Source organism: Canis lupus, chromosome 26 (genome assembly GCF_048164855.1).
Source record: "Canis lupus baileyi chromosome 26, mCanLup2.hap1, whole genome shotgun sequence".
Lineage (NCBI taxonomy): Eukaryota > Metazoa > Chordata > Mammalia > Carnivora > Canidae > Canis > Canis lupus.
Window position 1 is genome coordinate 11,429,458 of NC_132863.1, and position 21,479 is coordinate 11,450,936.

A 21,479-nucleotide genomic window follows, 5' to 3' on the forward strand; every position below is an offset into this window, starting at 1 on the left:
AAGAAGGAAGTTAAGAGAAATATTCCTTTTGGGCTGCCTTAGCTCACATGCTGTAGGTCATTAATCTGGCAACAAAACAGGAAGCAACATCGGTGCTCAGAGCCAAAAATAAAGCTCAGGAGCCATGTCCAGAAGCCCTAAACACAAGACAAAAGGAGTCATTTAATTAGGACTGACCAGCCACAATAAACCTATGGAAACAGAACTACATGCTTTCTGGTATGCACTACACCACCCATACAGCAGTATCAGTAGCTAAAAATTCACATCATTTGAGTGAAAAGAGAAAAAAATAAGCCAACATGAAATTTATTAGGTCCCTATGGATGAGCTGACTTACTAAATTTCTTTTCTAGTAATGCACAGCTATGATTGGACTCTATCAAATTCAGTCTCTCTACTTCTTAGGCCCTATTTCCATTGTGTGTGTGGGGGGGGGGGGCGGGGGCGCTTCCAAAGAGTGCTAGGAGCTGTTGGTAGAGACAAGATTTTATTTTTTTTTCAATAAATACTCACCAAAACATGTATATCATTGAACTTTTGACAAGCTGCAGCCACTTTATCTTTTTTCCCCATTCTTTCTGAGTTTTATTGGGATAGAATTGACATGTAATATTGTTTAAGGTATACAACATGATGATTTGATACAAGTCTATATTGCAAAATAATTACCATAAGACATTTCAGTGTTCTTGATATTGACGCAGGTCCAATCCAGCCATCGACCCACCCATCCATCTACCCATCCATCCATCTACGCTTCCGTTCATCTATCTATCCATGTATTTACAATTTCCCAGCACCTACCATGTGCCTGCCACCTACTGATACATGTGCTCTAAATACAAATTTGTACAGTATATAAACATCCCTGCCCCAAGAAATTCATAGTCTTAGCTACACTTTCTTATGAAGCCATGTTATTTTCTTCCTTCTCTCCTTCTTCATTTGACAAATCCTAATTGTAGTACCACCATTTTGTCTTCAATTTTATTTTTTTCTTTTCTCGTTTTTATTCTATTTTTATTTATTTATTTATTATTTTATTTATTTATGTATTTATCTTTCCTCGTTTTTATTTATTTATTTATTTTTATAATACATTTATTTTTTATTGGTGGCTGGCAGGATATATCCAGGGTCCTAAATGAGAAGAACACACAACCAAGAATACTTTATCCAGCAAGGTTCTCATTCAAAATGGAAGGAGAGAAAAAGAGCTTCCAAGACAGGCAGGAACTGAAAGAATATGTGACCTCCAAACCAGCTCTGCAAGAAATTTTAAGGGGGACTCTTAAAATTCCCCTTTAAGAAGAAATTCAGTGGAACAATCCATGTCTTCAATTTTAAAGTGACTTTTATTTTTTTCTTTATTACTAAGAAAGTAGAAGACAAATTGCTGTCAGCACTTCTATATTTATCCTTCAGACCAAAGTTTCTCAACATGAGTACTACTGACATTTTAGGCCAGATGAATCTTTATTAGGGAGGGCTGCCTTGTGTATTTCAGGGTGTTTAGTGGCATCTCTGGCCTCTTACCCACTACCCCTTAGATGCCAGTAGCAATTCCCTTTCTACTTCCCATCTGTGCTGGAGCAACCAAAAATGACTCCTGACCATTGCCAAATGTCTCCTAGGTCTAACTGTCTTAGGCCATACTTGGTTCAGAGGGGGGTTTATTGACTGAATCCTATCATTCATCCCTCTTCCCTGCCAGAAGTCTAGGTGACACTTAGAAATTATCAGTTTTATTAATTATTCACTTTGAGGCAACTGAAGCACAAGTGAGCCTGACTGGTTTCATTCATCCAAAGTAAACTGAGAAGCTGGAAGCAGAAAAAAGAGGCCTGGTTGGGCCTGTCTGAGGTAAGAAAAGAGACTAAGGTCCTACCAGAGCAGGTCTTGGAGAGGAAAGGGGGAGGTTCTATTTTCAGGTTTTGAGACAGAAATGACCCTAATTGACTGACTACTGCTGACATGGCCAGTTAAGATAAGCTGCTCTCTCCAGGTTGGACGGTCATCCCCACGGCTGGGAAAGTCATCTGAGAAAGCCACACAGTGGAGAGGGAGTTCTTGCATTATGAATCAAGGCAGGAATGTGAGCATCATGCCAAGAAGGGCTCCTCCACATGGAGATTTTTTCCTGTGAATCTGTAGATAGACACACACATTTTACGTAAAGGCTGTATCATACTGTGTTTGTGGTCTTTTTAGTATCACATAGTACATCCTATTTTATAATCTTTATTCAGTTCTCATATCAACCTACATTAAATTATTTAAGTCATCATTTGAAATGGCTGCATATTTACTTGCTTGTACATAATATACTTCACCAATTCACTTTTGACTATAGTTTTTCAAATTTCTTCTAGTAGGAACACAGTTAAGCATCTAAGAGATTAAGACTGTAGTTCATCACTGATTGTTGCCTATGAGCAGACTATTAGACGTGGAATCATTGGTTTAGTGGTGTGCATTACAATGGCCTCCTGAAAAGGAGTCCCAAATTATACGTAGCTTGAGGAGCTAAAATAAGTAGGGCATAAATGAAGAAAGGGTAATTTAATAGGTGCATTGCATATTTTTCTGGCTCCTCTAGAGCCCAGAAGACTGCTAAAGTCTGGGGCACCCAGTTCCAAAGCTTGAGCCCTGCTCTGGGTTTTGCTTCTCCCCAGCAGCCAACAGCTACCAGGGCCCTGGGAAGACTCTTCTCTCTTGTTCCTTGGACACTTAACTTTTGGCATACTGTAGTCCTCTGCCCTCAACACTGTGCTGTGGACAAAAACCACTGCTGTTTTCTGGATTTGGCAGCCATGATGAGGTGACGGGCATTTTCATAGACTGTGGGTCCATCTGGAGAAGGCTATGTGTATTGTAAATATTTTCAATTTCCTGCGTATTATGATGTTTTGCCATCTTAAGAAATTCTTTCTCATGGCCCCTCCCTCAGCTAGGAAATTCTTAGAGATAGCAAAGGATATGTCCAGGAACATGTCCTTGATATGCAAACTAACCCATCCAGAGTTACCTACCTACTCTGCTTGGCCTGTGCATCCCAGGAGCCAATATTCTTCTGCCTTAGTCATCCTAACACCAGTGCCATTGCCAGGCAACTGTTGACTGCTCCTAAAGCCTGGAGCCTGCAGAAAGTTTTGAAATTAGCAGTCCTAAACTGTTTACCCTGCCCTGCCTTGCTTTTCCCAAGGAAACCCCAATAAAGGCTGTGGCCAAAAGACACCCTTCATTCCCATTTTTTGCCTCCTGATTACCCTGGTGTCTTTCCTGCGTGGCCCTGCAAATTGTACTGTGCCCTCTTGCCTCTAGGATCTGTGAGTATAAGAAACTTTGTTTTTCCCCACCCCTCTCTTTCTCCTCTTGTGGCCACACCTGCTGACCATCTCATAAAACATAAACCTCTATGGTGCAGGACAAGTCTTCAGGCTTTATGAAGCTGATTCCCTAGGCTCCCAGTCTTGAGTTGTGAGGATTAGTTGTCACTTGAGTGCTTTTGAATCTCAGCACTGATACTTCTGTTTTTGTGTTCTCAGCCTGAGGACCCCATAAAGAAGAACTGCTGGGACTCACCCTTCTGCATTAGAAGTTCCTTAGAAAAGTAGCCTTTAACCGAGGTGGATTTTAAACACTAGCACCATTTAAATACTGTCTAGAAATCAAAAGCTCACTTTGTTCATAGAGAGTTCATATTTTTTTCTTCATCTCTCTCTGCCCCAACTTAAACCTGACCCCAGAAGGCACCATCTAAGTCATGAAGCAGGAGACAGACAGATCGCCAAGGTTAATATTTGCATTTGGAAGCATGGCCCCTGTGGAATGGGCAGTAGCCCTTGAGCTGCCTCCAAGGTTTCTCTTAGGCAGTATGTTGGCCAAACAGTCCTGCTCTTCATTTGCTTTTTATGGTTTGGGAGGGAACTGAGTGTTTTCATGGCAAGAGACCGACCAGGCTTTGAGGAGATTGTGGCAGTGGCAGGGGTCAGTCCCCTGGGGTCCTGCTCCACATCCCACCTGCCCCCTTCCAACCAACCCCTGGCAGAGTGAGGAGAACCCACTGGGTCTAGGGAATCAGTGGCACTGATGGGGTTGACTCTGCTAATAAATGCCCAGTGTTCCACCCACCCTTAATCCAGTGCCAAGGTCCATCCTCAAGAGACACTGACGACTCTGTTCTGGGGCACCAGCCTTGTGTCACTCCAATGGGGAAAGGTACGTGCTAGATCTCCCTCTTGAAAAATCCAGGCCCACCGGGAGTGGTGCCAGAGCCCTGATATTGGATACATATAGGGGTATTCAACTCAGGGAGGTGACTCATTTTTCTATCGGTGCTCTGTGGAGGTCAAGGGCACCTTAGATTCTTTTGGGGAAGAACTAATGGGTGTGGTGTTAGCCCTTTGACATTGCCTCTTGAGTAGCACCATGGGCCCCACCATTACCATTAGTGGATTCCAGGGCCCAAAGGCCTCCTGGTTCAGAAATGTGGCTGAGGTGGAGAAAATGTTGGCCAATGAAATTCCTGATGTTCTGCTTACTGCTTTAAAAAAACAAAAATTAAACCTCTGTGCAAACATAAAAAGACTCTACAGAAATAAAAACAAAAGTTTTCACTCTGGTTTCTTAATTTTCCGTAATGTGGTTATATGGTCTTTATAATAAAAAAAAAAAAATGCAAAGGAAACAATTCTAAAATTTTCACCAGTTTTTCAAAGGTAGAATCTGGGAGATTCATGTTTCCAGGAGTCCAGCCTGGTGAATGTGTATAAACATGCATGAGGTATTGGTGTACTAGGAGTGGGTGGGAGCAGTTTGACTGGACATGCTTACCTGTGTGGGGTCTGACCTCCCTACATGGAATCCAGTACAGTGGAATCCTGGAAGACTTAGGGCCTCCGCTATGCCTCAAGCCAAAGAAATCTTGGAGGCCGCTGGGGCTGTTTCCTGGGCCTGCCATGGCTCATTAATCATGTCCGCCCCTGAGTGAGCCTGGAGTGGGGTGAACACAGAGCCAGCACAGATGGAAAGGGACCAGCATAGTGGGCTAGGGGTGTGGGGCACATGGAGAAGACAAGGCCCTAGGAAGACAAGAGGTAAAGAAAGGATGCTGGAGAACTTGGCCTTAAGGGACATCCTCTCTCATACCAAGTATCAACCCTGTGGTCTAATCTTACCTTTATTTCCCAGAAAGGTAGATATTTCCAAGGGTAGTAAGGAGATCACTGAGAGAATAAAACTTCACTCCAGAAAACCTCCCCTGGGCACAGAGATCTCTACTGACAGATCTTTTTCTTGAATTCTGAGAATCTTTGATTCTTTATGAAGGACCTTTCCCCAATCTCTTCTGTTCCAACTTCCCATCCATTATGTAGACAACTACCCCTTCCCTTTGCCTCCATTTACTTAAATTAATTGTACCTGTATATCAGGGTCTGAAAAATCTAATTCTAAATGTTTTGTTGAAGGAAACTTTGGGTTTTAAAATCCAGTCTGGGCAGGGGTATGTGTCTGTGTGTGTGTGTGTGTGTGTGTGTGTGTGTGTGTAAATATTTTAGATACTGTAAACTTGAGATTATCCCAAGATATGCCCCCCTCCACACCCCCCAACCCCCCCATGATTCTGATTTCAATTCCAATATGTGGGGGCTTTCCCCATTTCAACAAACAAATAATTCTTTGACACCAGTTGGATGTCCTGCCATTCAACTCAATTCTGTCTGATACTGTCTATTCTGAGATGTCTTCAGATTCCCACAGGCTGAGTCCCCTGACACTGTTACTTCACCCAACTTCAGATACCAATCACAAGTCCAGGTTGTTACCTGTATTTCTACTGACTGTCTATAAATCAGAGATTTATGAGACTCCCTCCTTGGGTTCAACTGAGTTGCTAGAGTAGTTTACAGAACTCAGGAAAACATTTCACTCACTAGATTACCATTTTATTTTTATGCAAGTCAGAAACAGATGGGAGAGATGTGTAGGGCAATGCATGGGAAAAAGGCAAGGAGCTTCCAAGGCCTCTCTGAGAGTGCCTCTCTTCCCAAATCTCCAACTCAGAATCTCATTTTTGGGGGGCTTTTTAATGGAAGCTTCATTAAATAGTCATGATTGATTAAATCATTAGCCGTTGGTGACTGATTGAACCTCCAGCCCCTCTCCCCTTCCCTATGGGTCAGGGGGGGTGGAATTGAAAGTTCCAGCTGTCTAACTGCCCCTTGGTTCTCTTGGCAACTAGCCCCCATCCTTAGGTGGGGTGCAAAAGTGACTTCATTAACTTAACAAAAGGTAACTCATTACTTGGGAAATTCTCAGGGTTTTGGAAGCTCTGTGCTAGAAATGAGGACAAATTCCAAATATATATTTCTTATTATAAATCACAATATGACACCCCCAGAGCCTGGAGATCAAGACCAAGGGCACTTCTGGCCTTCACAGATCATGCTTCTCCCCTCTGGATGAGATTTTTGCTAGTATCCCACAACCAAAAAGTCCATCGACTATCAGAAAAGAGAATACTGAACTAAGTAACATGGAATCTGTCTGGGGTTGGAGCAATAGAGAAAGGAGGAGTAGAACAACTACAAGCAGAAGGGCTGAAAGTGAGAACATTCCTGAGTGGAATAACCACATGGAAACAAGCAGAAGCTCATGGGCTAGGCTGGCCTGGCTGTCGTGGTAGCTCTGTGGGAACAGGCCTGCCCAGTTAGGCTTGGGAATCCTCCCAGGCTCTGGATTCTACAGGAATGGACTCTGTTGGTTGGGGTCCCTGATACCTGTCTTTCTACCAGCTGGCTGCAACTACTGGCTGTGGGACCCAAGCAGGTGTTCTCAGACAGGGATCACAGGTGAAAGAAAAGGATGTCAAGGGGAAAGAGGCAGAAGCACAATTCACTGAAGCCTGAGGGGAGTAGAAGCCTGATTGGAGGAGCCAGAGCTGGGTCATCTTTTTAGATTAGGAGGACTTTCCTGCTAATGAAGTAGGGTAGGAACCACAGTCACTTGGCCCAGTTCTGCTGCCCCTGTCCAGTAGGGAGAAACACATTAAAAGAAAGCAGATGGATTTCTTTTGTTTGTGCCTTGGTCCAAGTGTGGTCTGGGGAGTCTCTCTGACTTTTGGAATCAGCCTCTTTCACGTGGGTGCACACTGAATTTAGCATTGTCTCTAGAGCCAGAAAGCAAGTCCCTGAGGAATGAAGCCCAACAGGGCCGTTTTTTCCAAGAGCCAAACTATGCCTCCCTCAGGCACTGCTGGGCCTCTGCTCTCCCAGGAGAGTGGTAGATAAGCATGGCCACAGCTTGTTTGGGTGGAAGTTCTGGCTTCCCCATGTGGGCCTCTGGGCATATCTGATACTGGCCTCCTGCCGGACCTCATTTTAGACCTCCGTGTGGGCGGCAAGGATCGAAAGTAGAATTTCTCACTTTCCCCACTTGCATGGGAATGTCACCAAGCAGGACTGTGCCGGAGGTGAGAGAGGCCAATGAAGGGGCATTTGCCCCCATTGGCTGAGATCCTTCCCTGACCCTTTAGCAGCTCAGCATGTTGCAATATTTCCTCAGGAAGAGGCTCCATCCTCGGAGGCTTTGCCAGCAAAGTGCATGAAAGCAATTTTTCACTCTTCTCGAGACATTCCTTCCTGCGTTTCTGCCAGCCACGTCCTCTAGCTTCTCCTAGTCCAAGCCCCAAGTGGCCAGAAGTGACCCAAGCTGGGCGGACACCCACTCTCCAACATGCACATATCATCAGGGGGTGCCCTGTCAGGAGTATTTGAGCCCTCCTTGTCCCCGTGTGTGATTTCATCAAATGGGACATTCCAAGGCCCTCTGCCACCTTTCATGTCATTTGTGCAATCTCCAAATTTGAAAGCGGAGAAAGCGTGAGCCAGATACTGTCAACCGAGGGCCAGGAATTCCACAAATTCATTAGGCTGGAGTGTCCCAGATGTGCTGGTTAGGTGAACTCGCCCTGTCACCCTTGGCAGGGCTGGGTAACACTCACTGGTCATGCTCTTGACTTGCACAATCTTGGCTGTCGGGCAGCTCCAGGCAGCACTGCAGGAAGACTGTCTTCTTATTTTAGAAGGGTGCACTCCAGTGCCCCAGCAGTCTGTCACAGATTCTGCTGCTTCTGTCCCACGTTCCGGGTTCTCTTGCCACAGAACAATGCTCTGCCACAGCTCATCTTAATACACATGGCAGACAGAACAGAGCCTTCTCTGCTCTGGAAGGAACATCCTGGAAATAGCTTAAAGTCAAAACAAATACAAAAACAAACAACCCATCCAGACCTGCAATCCATGCGCCCCTGGAAAAATAAACTTTGGGTTTCTGGGCAGTGAGGATTTGGGAAGGCCAGCCCACGTGTATGGCTCCAGAAGACTGGTTGGGTATTGTAATTGATTACTAGGAAGGCCACAAATTCTTCCTAACTTTGCCTTTACTTTGAAGTTCCTCCCATCAAGAGACAAGGTCTGTTTCCTCATCTCTTAAACCTGGGCTGGCTTGTGACTTGCTTTAGCTAAGAGAATGTGGCACAAGAAAGCACATGCCAGTTCTGAGCCCAAACCTCAAGGAGTGCTGCACATTTTCTCTCACGCTCATGACCACCATGTGAACAAGCCCAAGCTAGCCTGCTGGAGGATGACAGACATGTGGCTAGTCACCCTATTGCTTGACCCACAGTCATTCAGCCACCAGACATGTGATTGTGGCCATTGTAAAGTGGCCAGCCATCAGCTGACCCTCTCCTCACCACCCCATCTGATCATGGACACATGAGAGAATTTGCCAGGCCGGCTCAGAGGAAAAGAACCACCTAGCACATCCATACCATTTTGAAAAATAATAAATGGTGATTGTTTTAAACCACATGTTTTGGGAGTGATTTGTTATGCAGCAAAAGCTAACTGGTAGGCCAACTCAGCCCATCATCAGGAGAAGGGTGGGGAGAAGGTGAAAGGGACTTCAGAGGAGGGGGTTGTCATGCCTCTTTGTTCAACCTCCCCATAAACACACCATGTCCTTTGATTTATCACCAACCCCAATTTTGCAGACAAAGTTCAAATATGAGCACTTAAGGTGCTTGAGGGGCTTTGTCAGACTCTATAACAGAGATAGCCCAGTGAGGAAATACTTGAGAATGTCTTGATCTAACTAACCAAAAGTCATGCTACAGGGAAAATTTGAATCCCTTCCTTTCCTTTCCTTGCCTTTCCTTGCCTTGCCTTGCCTTGCCTTTCTTTCTTCTTCTTTCCTTTTTCACTTTTTGCTTGCTTGTTCTTCCTGATAGTTTGTTTGGTAACAGACACATTTTGTGTTTTTATAATAAGAAAGACATTGATTAAATTCTATTTAAAAAACTGATCAGGGGAATCCCTGGGTGGCTCAGTGGTTTAGTGCCTGCCCTTGGCCCAGGGTGTGATCCTGGAGACCTGGGATCAAGTCCCACATCAGGCTCCCTGCATGGAGTCTGCTTCTCCCTCTGTCTGTGTCTCTGCCTCTCTCTCTCTCTCTCTCTGTGTGTCTCTCATGAATAAATAAATAAAATCTTTAAAAAAAATTTTTAAAAAAATGATCAAATAAAAGACCTCGGCCTACTGTTTTCATATTGAGCATGATTCAAGAATGGCTCGATTTCACATGTGTTACCTGGTTGTGGTGTCTCCTTCTCTAGTCTCCCAAACTAAGCAGAAGATTAATGTTCAACATTTGTAAAAGGTTGACAAGCTGCCACTCATGACTTTGGGGAAACAAAGTTATTTTGGAGAGTTATTCTATATCATACTCTGCAGATTACTTTTGACACTGTTGTTCTTTACCAAAAGATCACATATAAGAATGAAGTCCTGGGATACATGAAAACTAGTTCAAAATGGGTAACAGTAAAGCATCGCACTTTGGTAGGAATGAGGTATGCAGGCCAAGTTTAAAATCAGAATTCTGGTCTCTGAGTCTAGGAGAAAAATCACCAACTATTATTGACCAAGTGGCTGGTAAGTAAATAAAGAAGGTGACAAATGACGGCACCAGGAGATGTTGCAATCTGCAACATGTTACAGATTAGCTGGTGTTGTCCTGGCCGCTAAGACCAGTTTTAGGGAAAGGGGGGAAATGTGGCTTGATTTACGGCTAATGATATCATATGTCTAGTTACTGGAGATCAAAAGAAAGCTTGCCTGTAAGACATTCCTAATGAAATTGGAGCAAAGGGTAGGCTCTTCTCTTGGGTGTGTCAAAGGAAAGTTTTGCTCTGCATCAGACCAGTAGGACGTGAATCATAGTATGTTCTTTGGGATGTGGTCGTGGCCACGTGACCTCCATGTTCAACTCCAACAGCCCTGAACTCTGCAGATTTATCAATTGTGTGATCAGTCCTTTTAACACATAATGGTTTGGGGACCTAAAGGTTCTTTTCTTTTCCTATGATGTATGACTAGAGACCGCCAGGTACTTTGTTTTGTATTTTCTTAGAAAGTCCCTGATGCACGTGTGTATGTATGTGTGTGTGTGTGTGTGTGTGTGTGAGTGTGTGAGCGTGTTGGTGGTGCTAGCAGAGAAGTGATTGACTTTCATATTCTAACTCTATAAGGCCAGATTTTGAACAGCTCACCTGTGATGACTCAGTATTTATTTTTCCCCTGAAAATGGAAACTAGTCGAGAAGGGTGAATTGACCTACATCTTCCTTAGATAACTCTGAGGAGTGCTGAGGCCACTATAAATCCAGGCAAGTCCAAGAAGTGAATGCCACATTCTCTGTAGTATGGAATCAGCACGAAGGAGGACTGAACATCCCTCGCATGAGACCCCATCAAAAGGAAAATTATACTTGTATTCTCGCACTTGGAAGAAACTCATCACTGTAGAACTTATTATCCTGTGTAAGGGCAAATTCTTTCTTAAATACAGTGGAAACCACTGGCCTTGCTTAGCTCCCTTCTGCTAAGTTCCATGTGCCCGAATTTCCACAGAATTCCTATTTATAACACCAGAGAGGTGCTGAAGAGCTGTCAGAGCCACACTCAAAGCTTAACTGAAGCACTCATGTTTCCTTTCCTTCTGGCCTCCGGTTACTGAAAACATTTGCTGAAAATTGCTGTCCCACTCAAGAACTGTCAAAGGTAATTGTGTTGCACAAAAGTTACCGAGAAGCATGGAATAATATGGTTACCACCTGGCGACCAAGCTAATAGAACCTGTCTGATGAACCGCAAGCCTGGCACATTGTACACACCAGTTTCTGTCTGAAAACCACGACAGCATAAATTTGGGAGGAAGACGTGTATCAGAGGCCTCTTAGTGGCAATTTATGATACAAATCCCTATGTAAAGGGCAGTTGTCAGGTCACCAAATCCAGTGAGGTCTGAGGTTCTGGGGGTGACAGCAAGGGGGGAACTGGGGGAGAATTAAGGGCTTTGAGAATGTGGACCTGTGTGAAGCAAGTAGCAGTACTGACTTCAAAAAGCAAGGTCTAGACTTGGCTATTCTCACAACTGGCAATGACCTTGGTGTCTAAAAAAATGAAAATCAGACACTCAGGAGGTTGGGGGTGGGGCTAGAGAGCTTGAGTTTCCCCACCTTTGCCTCTGGCCTAAACTACGCCAGTCCAGATGAGCAGCAATCTCTTTTCCTCTTCAGATTTCCCAGGGAAGGAAACCCTCCTCATTCCCAATAGCCATTTTCACATCCTCCTTGAGATGGTTTTGCCTTAATTGAACTTAGAAGACCCCCAGAAACTCCCCTAAAACAGATTGCCGGCATTCATATGGCAAAAACCTCACTAAACCCCTAAACCCACTTGAGCGTTTCCTAGGTAGCACCTAGTTCTGTCTGAAACTGTCCTTTTGGGTATGAAATTGTGGCTGTGTGGATGTGAATCCAGTGCCTGCTTGGTGGCCCCCTAATCCAGTAGTCAGGGTGTGGCTCGGAAAAGACACATTGGAACTAGGAATTTCCAACTATGGGATCCGGGGTCCGCATTGGAACGATCCTGACTTCATTATAAAATCAGCCAATATTAGGAGTACTTGCTCTTTTTATCTCTGGTGATATTCACAGTTGAGCTTTGGAGGTACAAAAAAGGTTGTCGCTTCTCAGACAGTCTCTAAATTGAAACCAGGGATGGCTGCAAAGTTCGTGGGTCTCAGCACAAACTGAAAATGTGGGGCCTTTTTTCTCAAAGAGCAGAAAAAGGGATCCCTGGGTGGCGCAGTGGTTTAGCGCCTGCCTTTGGCCCAGGGCGCGATCCTGGAGACCTGGGATCGAATCCCACGTCGGGCTCCCGGAGCATGGAGACTGCTTCTCCCTCTGCCTATGTCTCTGCCTCTCTCTCTCTCTCTCTGTGACTATCATAAATAAATAAAAATTAAAAAAAAAACAAAACAAAACCAAAGAGCAGAAAAAAATCCCTTTCCCTTTCTTTTGTGACCTCTCTCTTTCTATCAACCTCTCATGGTATTTTTTCTTTGCTATTTTAATGTACTCCCTCAGGCATGGGGACACTGGCAGGGTGGGTGCAGAGCTTCACAAGCACCCAGAGCCCAGCCCGGCCACCAGGTGTGTGGGGTGTGCGTGACCAATGCCACTTGTCCCCGTACCTGCACCAGGCCCACTGGGGGCAGAGGCCATGGTAGCCTCTCAGTGGGGGTCAGGGGACAGAAGGCCAAGAACCATGCCAGAGCGGTGAGGGGGTGACGGGAGGCAGCACTGTGCATGCACCACTGTCCTCTGGCACTTCACTCCCAATACGCAAACTCAAAGATAAAATTATTTAGGTGTTAAAAATGGGGACCACAGCAGTAAACCCAAGCACGAAGCTCCCTTCTGAGTTTGGGATCCTCTGTGACTTCCCTGGCCCTGGTTGAAGTTTATTTTCTTTCACTGTTTCCAAAGCATAGCATGACTCACTGGCCATCTGAAATCTCATTGCTGGAGTCTTCTTTCCCGATGACTTTTTGATTCCCATTTTTTTCTATGGAATCTGTTTCTAATTCTCGGAAGCTTTTAGGGTCTCCTCTTTAATGCTTTGTCTTCTGCACCTTCAGGTGAATTTTTCTTCATGTACTGTCTAGAGCCCTCAGAGGACCCTTTCAGTTTGGAAACCAACGTCTTTCTTTTCCGGGAAATTGTCTTGCGTTGTATCCTTGGTGATCTCTCTCCTTTATTTTTCTTCTGTTCTGTCTCCTTGCAACCCCTGATGGGAGATGTTGGATAGGTCTCCTAATTTGCTTTCCTTTCTTCTCCTAGTTTCTAGCTCCTTGATCTTTGCCTCAACTTTGTCAAATGTCAGTGAAGTTAATAAAACTTCTGCAATCCTGTTCTTCATTTTCAAGAGCTTTTTTCCTTTTTAATTATTCATTTTTCATAGCAAACTCTTCTTATTTGGATGCAGTATCTTTTCTCATACATTTGAGAATAATAATATTTCCAATCCTTCTATTCATTCCTACTTAAATTAATTCTGTTCCTCCTCCCCCTTTGATCTTTGTCCTATTCTTTCATGTTGGGGACTTGTCATTATGTTTGGTGATATGTTTATGTGAAATAAAAAATATTTGGCCTTTGTTCCAGTTTCCTGGCACAGAACTCCTGAAACCCTTGAAATCTCCTGATGGAGAAGAATGTCTTTGGTATACTAATGAGATGACCTTTGGCTGAGGGGCTCCTAGATGAATTCAGGATGGTAGCTGGTCTCCAGAAAAATCCATCCATGATTAGAAGGTTAGGACCCTCAGTTCAACCTCCTGACCTCTGGGGAGAGATGAGGGGCTGGAGATAGAGTTGAATTACCAATGGCCAATGATATCATTGTTTGTGTCTATGTAATGAAAATTCCATAAAACCCCCTAAAATGCAGGGCTCAGGGAGCTTCTGGGTAGGTGAACACATGAAGGTGCTAGAAAGGTGATGCCTGGAGGGGGCATGCAAGCTTTGTGACCCTCCCACCACACCTTGCCCCATGCATCTCTTCCATTTGGCTATTCCTGAATTGTATCCTCTTTAGTAAATTGGTAATAGTAAGTAAAGCTTTCCTGAGTTCCTTGAGTTGTTCCAGCAAATTATTAAACCTAAGGAGAGGATCGAGGGAATCCCCAATTTATAGCTGGTGTGTTGGAAGTACAGATGGCCTGAGACTTGTGATTAGCACCCAAAGTGGGAGAGTCTTATGGGTCCAAATCCTTTAACGTGTAGGATCTGACACTAACTCTAGTAGACAGTGTCAGAGCTGGATTGAATTATTGGATGGACACCCAGTCAGTGTCAGAGTGTTGGAGAAATGTGTTGGGAAAGACACTGTGTATTTGGTGCCAGGAGGGAAGAAAACCTCTTAGTCTATTTAAAAGTGAGGCACTATGACTGGAGGCACTAAGACCATGGGTCGGGAAACTTTGTTCTAGGGTGGTCAGGGAACAAACCGCCAATTCATTGAGGAACTCCCAAATGTTACTATTTGAAGGTCTTTTCTCTGAACTGTTTAGACGGGAACCTAAATCTGCCAGCATGTATGTTTGTGTGTGTCTGCATGCATGTGTAGGTGAGAGTAGTTCTAGAAACATCACGGGGAAGGATGATTGGGGGATCCACATGTAGACCTTTCTTCACCCACACCCCAAGTCCAGTTACTTTGAAGTATCAACCACCAGCTTTCTTCCAGGAAGTTAAGGAAGGGCTATTGCCTGAAGGTACACAGGGGAGAGGAAACCTGAAGGGCCCAACCACACAACAGGCAAACTTCCAGCAAACACTCTTTTTCACAAGAGAATTTACTCTTACCTTTCTTTTGGAATTTTCGTTGCTTATTAACACTGAGCAACTCAGTTTCTTCAGGGTGAAGCAGCTCTGTCCCCACTTGTCTGCAAGCAATTGGCTTTCTCCTTTCTTCATTTGCCAAGGTAATTACCATTCTTCCATTCATTTCTCACCTTCCAAAAATTTGTTGAAAGCATTTATGGCAAATTGTCTCTCATTCTCTTTGGCCTTGCTGCTTAATTTGTTTTAAAAAATTCCTTGGCTGTATTTTAATGAAATTTGGGTGGGAAGAAAAGATAGTCATGGTCCAGTATTATTAACCAGAAGTTTCCTCTAGAAACCTTGATTTTTATTGGGGTCCAAACCCATGCACTTCTCTTTTAGGCAAATCCCTTCTGTTTAGGAAGTAAACCATAAACAGCCTAGAGAAATAGTAAGTTTTAGTCTATATCTCATAACCTATGTATATTCTTTAAATACAATCCAAATAATCCTGGTTATTTAGTATTCTAGCTTGTAGTAGGTTAGAGGCAGAGTTTTAGTAGGAAGTTAGATATGAATATGGCCAGAGTCATATATGTTGATAGTATCAAGAATAGCTGGCAGACCAAAAGGTGGCAGAAAACTTACAATAACAAGTTAAAAGAATGCACAACAGTAGAACAGTTTATATAGGTACAAACAGTCTTACACTTTTCAAAATGCTTTGCTGCAATTAACGTGTAATGCTGATGCCATCTTCCTATTACAAAACCTTCTATGGCTCCCCATTGTCTGTAGATACAAGTGTAATGTTCTCTCACTGTTCCATCTATTTCCAGACATTTGACCTGTGGTGCCAGCACAACACCTTACTCTATCTCACTATGAATTTCCACTTAAGAGGTATGAATTTCTTAGCCTGGTACATCCTTTCTTGCAATCACAAGTCACCCTTCAAGACCCATTTGAATTCTCATGTATTCTCCATCCTTGCTCTTCTTTGTCTCCATAATACTTGTGTAGATTTGTATAACAGGACTTGTCGTGTTTGGCAAGGAGTTTTGAACTTACACATTTGCCTTACTTCTCCTGTTGGATCACATGCACCAAACAGCTGGGGCCATTGTAATGGACCGAATGTATCCCTCCCAGATCATGTGTTGAAACCTTATTCCCAATGATATTTGGAGGCACGGCCTTGGTAGGTAATTAAGTCACGATGGTGGAGCAAGTGTGAATGGGATGAGAGCTCTTGTAAGAAGAGGCCAGGAGGGAGCTAGCCCTCTTTCTGCCATGAGAAAATACAAGAAGTTGGGTAGTCTGCAACCCAGGAAGAGAGTCTTCAACAAAAACTGAACCATGCTGGCCCCTGACCTGGGACTTCCAGCCTCTAGAACTGTGAGAAATAAACACCTGATATTTATAACTTAGACTATTTTGCATTTGTTATAGCAGCCTGAACTGACTAAGGCAGCCATTACTCTTAACATAATGCCTTCCAGTAAATGTTCCTGAATAAATGTGTGTTAAATCCAACTGAAAGTATAGTAATTGAGGTTTGACATCATAATCTGTAGTCCTCAAAGATAGGACAAACAGGAATCTGTATACTTCATTTAAGAAGAAGGCAAATGTGTGATGCATTTTAAAAAGACTTCAAAAATAACAAAAAGAAAAAAGAAAAAGAAGGAAAAAAGCAAAAAAGAGTGCCATATAATGAAATTATAGAGTATGTGATGTTTTGAGATTGGCTTTTTTCCCCTCAGTAAATGGCTATAAAAATAATAAAAATGAAACAAGAAATAAATTTGTATGATATATAAAAAGAAATAATACCTTTAATTTATCATAAAATTTATTTTTTGGTGATAGAACAGTGTGGTGTTATTTTTCACATGGACCACAATCCTATTGTACCACTAACATGTTTAAGTTTGAACATTATAGCTTACCTATATGGAACATCAACTAGGTCTTTTTAAAGGAAGGCAGGTAGGAAAAAATGTGAATATTTTTCCTTCAGTATGTTTTGGGGAGCAGCAGGGTGTTCTTTGACATAATTGACCTGTTCCTGTAATATTTGAGATCAAACCTTATCTTGTTATTGACTCATGTTGTAATTGCAAGGTGCTTTTAACTTTGCTTTAGATTGATCTTTGATTAGGTGTGACTCCTGACACATTTGCTTTAAATTTCTCTCTCCTCCCCTGTCAAGTGGTTAATGATCTCAAAATGTCACACTGGATTCTGTGGGTTTCCCAGGAAGTCAAGTGTGGGTAGAACAATAAAACAAACTTAAAAATGGAGAATCACCATATTGGTGATTTCTACACATACATGCCAGGCCAGCTTCATGGATATGTGAGTTGGGCAGTGGCAAGGGCCTGTGCTCAGTAGGGCCCCATGCTTGGTTGAATGCTCTGCTGTTGCCATCTTGACATTCTTAATAATTTTATCTTATGTTGCATATGTGAATCTGACAGGGCAATGGAGCATGTATATGAGCTCAAGAGATATATACAATATATGGATCTGCTGTTCTTTGGTGCCTATTTGCAATTAGTGTTTGTAGTGGCCCATAAGCATAGAACTCCGGTAGACCAGTGATGCATGGGAACCCAGCACAATTCAAAGCATGTATGTGTACAACATGCAAAGCAATCTATAGTATTGATAGCCCTAGGAGGCCACATTTTCTGTTCAAACCAGACTTGCTTTAAATGCAGAAAGAAGAAAAGGGCATTGTAAGAAACATGAGCGATCAAGTAGCTTTATCATATATTAGCCAACCTTGTGTGCTGGTAATGATACAGAAGGAAAGAAAAATAGGACAATGAATTGCTTCTTTCCTTTCAGTCCTTCTTAACTCATCAATAAGCCCAAAACAGAGACTCGGTAGAATGTGTGTGAAGAAGTAAGATAAAACACTTGAGGGCAGCCCCGGTGGCTTAGCAGTTTAGCGCCGTCATCAGCCTGGTGTGATCCTAGAGACTCGGGATCGAGTCCCATGTCAGGTTCCCTGCATGGAGTCTGCTTCTCCCTCTGCCTGTGTCCCTGCCTCTCTTTCTCTCTCTGTGTCTGTCATGAATATGGTATGAATAAATAATAATAAAGGTATGAATAAATAAATAAATGAAATCTTAAAAAACAACAACAAACAAACAAACAAACAAACAAAAACACCTGAGTTATCCTTGTACAGGATTTTCACTGGTCTGGTAAGAACAAAACGCATATATGCATGTATGAGGGATGAAATACAAATTGTGGTGATTCCTTGTACAAGTTAAACCCTCTTATATTTTCATTTAAAAGTCGTGTTATACAATTTAAGGATGAATGGTAAAATTCATTCGAATAACTTAAATTTTATTTATATATATACATATATATACACACATATATTTTTTACTTAGAACAACATAAAATAGCAAATAGAAAAACACCATGACAAGTCAAAAGGGAGAAAAAGCTTCACAAATTACCAAACTCACCCAAGATAAAATAGATACTTGAATAAACCTACAATTAAATGACTTGAATCCATAGTTTAAACCTTCCACTAAAGAAAATTCTAGGCTTAGATTTTCTCACTGGCGTATTCTACTAATTATCTTAAAAAGATTTACTACTAATTCTATACAATCTCCTCCAGGAAATAAAGGAAGAGGCAACCTTCCTTTCTTTTTTATTTCTTTCTCCCCTGCCTCCCTTTCTTTCTCAGAGAGGAAGGAAGGGAGAGGCTGAGGGAGAGGGAGGGAGGGAGAGAGAGAGAGAGAGAGAGAGAATCTTAAGGGGGCTCCATGCTCAGTACAGAACCCCATGTGGAACTTGATCTCAAGACCCTGAGATCATGACCTGAACCAAAATCAAGTCATATGCTTCACTGACTGAGCCATCCAGGCACCCCAAGTGGTGACATTTCTAATTTCATTTTATGACACCTAATTTATCCTGATACCAAAATTAATGACACTGAAAGAAATGAAAACTATAGACCAATATCCCTCAGGAATACAGGCCCAAAAATCCACAACAAAATGTTAGAAAATAAAATTTAACGGTGTATAAAACCAATAGGGCTTATCTAGCATATGTAAGGCTGATTCAATATTCAAAAAATTAATCACTGTAATCTAGCATATTCACAGTTGAAAGAAGATCATATAGTAGATACAGAAAAAGCATTTGACAAAATTTAACCTTGATTCATGATAAAAATTCTCAACAAATAAGGAATAAAACAACCCCAATTTAATAACATTTTAAAAAAAGATTTTATTTATTTATTTGTCAGAGAGAGAGAGAGCATGAGAGCACAAGCAGGGGGAGTGGTGGGCAGAGGGAGTGAGAGAAGTAGGCTACCCACTGAGCAGGGAGCCCATTGCAGGGCTAGATCCCAAGACTCTGAGATCATGATCTGAGTCAAAGGCAGATGCTTAACCAACTGAGCCACCCAGGCACCCCTAAAACTGATATTTTACAAAAGTCCTATCATCACACCAACTTCATACTTAATGCCTTTCTCTCAAGCAAGGTGAGAATGTCTACTCATTATTTCTATTCTGCTTTATACTGGAAGTCCTAGCCATTACAGTAGCAAGAACAGGAAATAAGAGGCATTCTGAATGGAGAGGAAAAAATTAAAACTGTCCCTGTTTGCAAGTGACACAATTGTCTATGTATAAAATCTTGAGGAATTTCTAAGAAAAAAGTCACAGAACTAATAGTGAGTTTAACAAGGTTACAGGATATGAGGTAATCACAAAATCAGTTGTTTTTCTATATCCTAGCAATGGATAATGGAAACTGAAATTTTTTAAAGGTATGATTATTGTATTACTTTGCTAGGGCTTCCATAACAAAGTACCACAGACCCCATGGTTTAAACAACAGAACATTTTTTTCACAATTCTGGAGGCCAGAAGTCTGAGATGAAGGTTTTGGCAAGGTAGGTTTCTTGTGAGGCTTCTCACCTTGGCATGTGGATGGTCATCTTCTCTGTGTCCTCACATTGTCTTCTCTCTGTGCATGTCTGTGTCCTATTCTCTTCTTCCTATAAGGACAGAGTCATTTTGGATTAAGGCTCACCCTCATGACCTCATTTTAACTTCATTATCTCTTTAAAGATTCTATCTCTAAATATAGTCATGTTCTGAAGTACTGGGGGTTAGGACTTCAACACATGAATATTGGGGATGGGAGTATACAATTCAGATCATAACACTCATTAACATAAGCTATTATGACATAAGCTATGTTATGACATAAGCTATTGTTAAAAATGAAACACTCATTTATAAATCTAAAAGTATGTGCAGACTCTCTGTGCTTAAGACTTCAAAATATTATGAAAGAAATCAAAGATGTCCTATTATTTAGGGGAAACATAGCATGTTTATGGATTGCAATTTACTCTGCAATTAAACATAGTAAAATGTCTAATCTACCCACATTGGCCTATGGATTTGAGGTCATTTCACTCAAAATGCCATCAGGATTTTTTGTAGATAAGAACAAGATGTTTCCAAAATTTATATGGAAAATTTAAGGAATTGGGATAAGCCAAACAATTTTGAAAAAGAATAAAGTTGGTGAACTCATTCTGATTTAAAGACTTGCCTTAAAGCTACGGTAATTAAGACAATGAAGTATTGGGGAAGGGATAAACTTATATATCAGCAAAACAAAATAGAGCATCCAGAAAAAGATTCACACAAGCAAAATCAATGTATTATTGACAAAAGTGCAAAGGTAATTAAAAGGAGAGAGGATAGTTTTTTCAACAAATAGTGTTGGAATAATTGGACATCCTATGTAAAAAAGTGAACTTTGACCTCAGCCTCACTCATTATACAAATATTAACTCAAAGGGAATCACAGCCCTAAATATAAAATGTAAAACTACATAAATATTTAAAAAAGAAAAATCTCCCTGATCTGGGGTTTCACAAAGACATTTTAGACATGACACCAAAAGTAAAATAGATGAATGTAGAAAAAAACTGTAGTCTGAAAGAAAATATCTAAAACACGTATATCTGACAACCTGTATCCTACCTGTATCTTTCAAAACTCAACAGAAGCAAAACAAACAACCCAATTTTAATGAGGAAAAGATTTACACAGATATTCCATGAAAGAGGGTATGTGGAAGACAAGTAAACACATGAAAAGATGTTCAATGTCATTAACTATCAAGGAAATTCAAACAAAGAACATAATGAGGTATTACTCTATACCTACTGAAATGACTCAAATAAAAAAAATACTGACAGTACCAAGTGTTGATGAGGACATGTGGCGACTAAAATGCTCACACATTGTTGGTGGGAATTCAAAACAGTACAGCTATTTGGTATTTTCTTAAAAAGTCAAGCATGCATTTATGATATGACCCAGCTATCCCCCTCCTAGATATTTACCCTAGAGAAATGAGATCCTAGGTGCACACAGAAACCTTTATGTAATTGTTTATAGCAGCTCTTGTCATAATCACCCAACACTAGAAACAACTTAAATGTCCCTTACTAAGTGATAAACGAACTGTGGTATATTCATACAATGGATTACTACTCAGCAATAAAAAAATAAACCATTCACACATACACACAACAACAGTAACAACTTGGATAAATCGCAGAGGCATTATGTCCAGTGAAAGGAGCCATTTGCAAATATTTTGTATGTTTTGAATGCAAATATTTGTATTGCAAATGCAAGGAGCCACTTGCAATGTA

The 21,479-nt window shown here is 41.8% G+C and overlaps 1 protein-coding gene and 1 long non-coding RNA gene across 4 annotated transcripts in view; one reads left to right on the top strand and one right to left on the bottom strand.

Moving 5' to 3' along the window:
• The window catches only part of TASP1 (taspase 1), a 315,899-nt gene that overhangs the window by 285,615 nt on the left and 8,805 nt on the right, over nt 1–21,479 (top strand). The window lies entirely within an intron of this gene.
• On the bottom strand, nt 1,225–19,916 carry LOC140618062 (uncharacterized). Of its 2 annotated transcripts, none has more exons than XR_012018236.1 (3): nt 19,716–19,916; nt 14,782–15,019; nt 1,225–2,151 (listed from the first exon to the last, which is right to left on the bottom strand). It is a non-coding gene; the product is annotated as an uncharacterized lncRNA (long non-coding RNA). The 2 variants fall into 2 exon arrangements; XR_012018235.1 differs by lacking the exon at nt 1,225–2,151 and adding an exon at nt 4,717–5,087.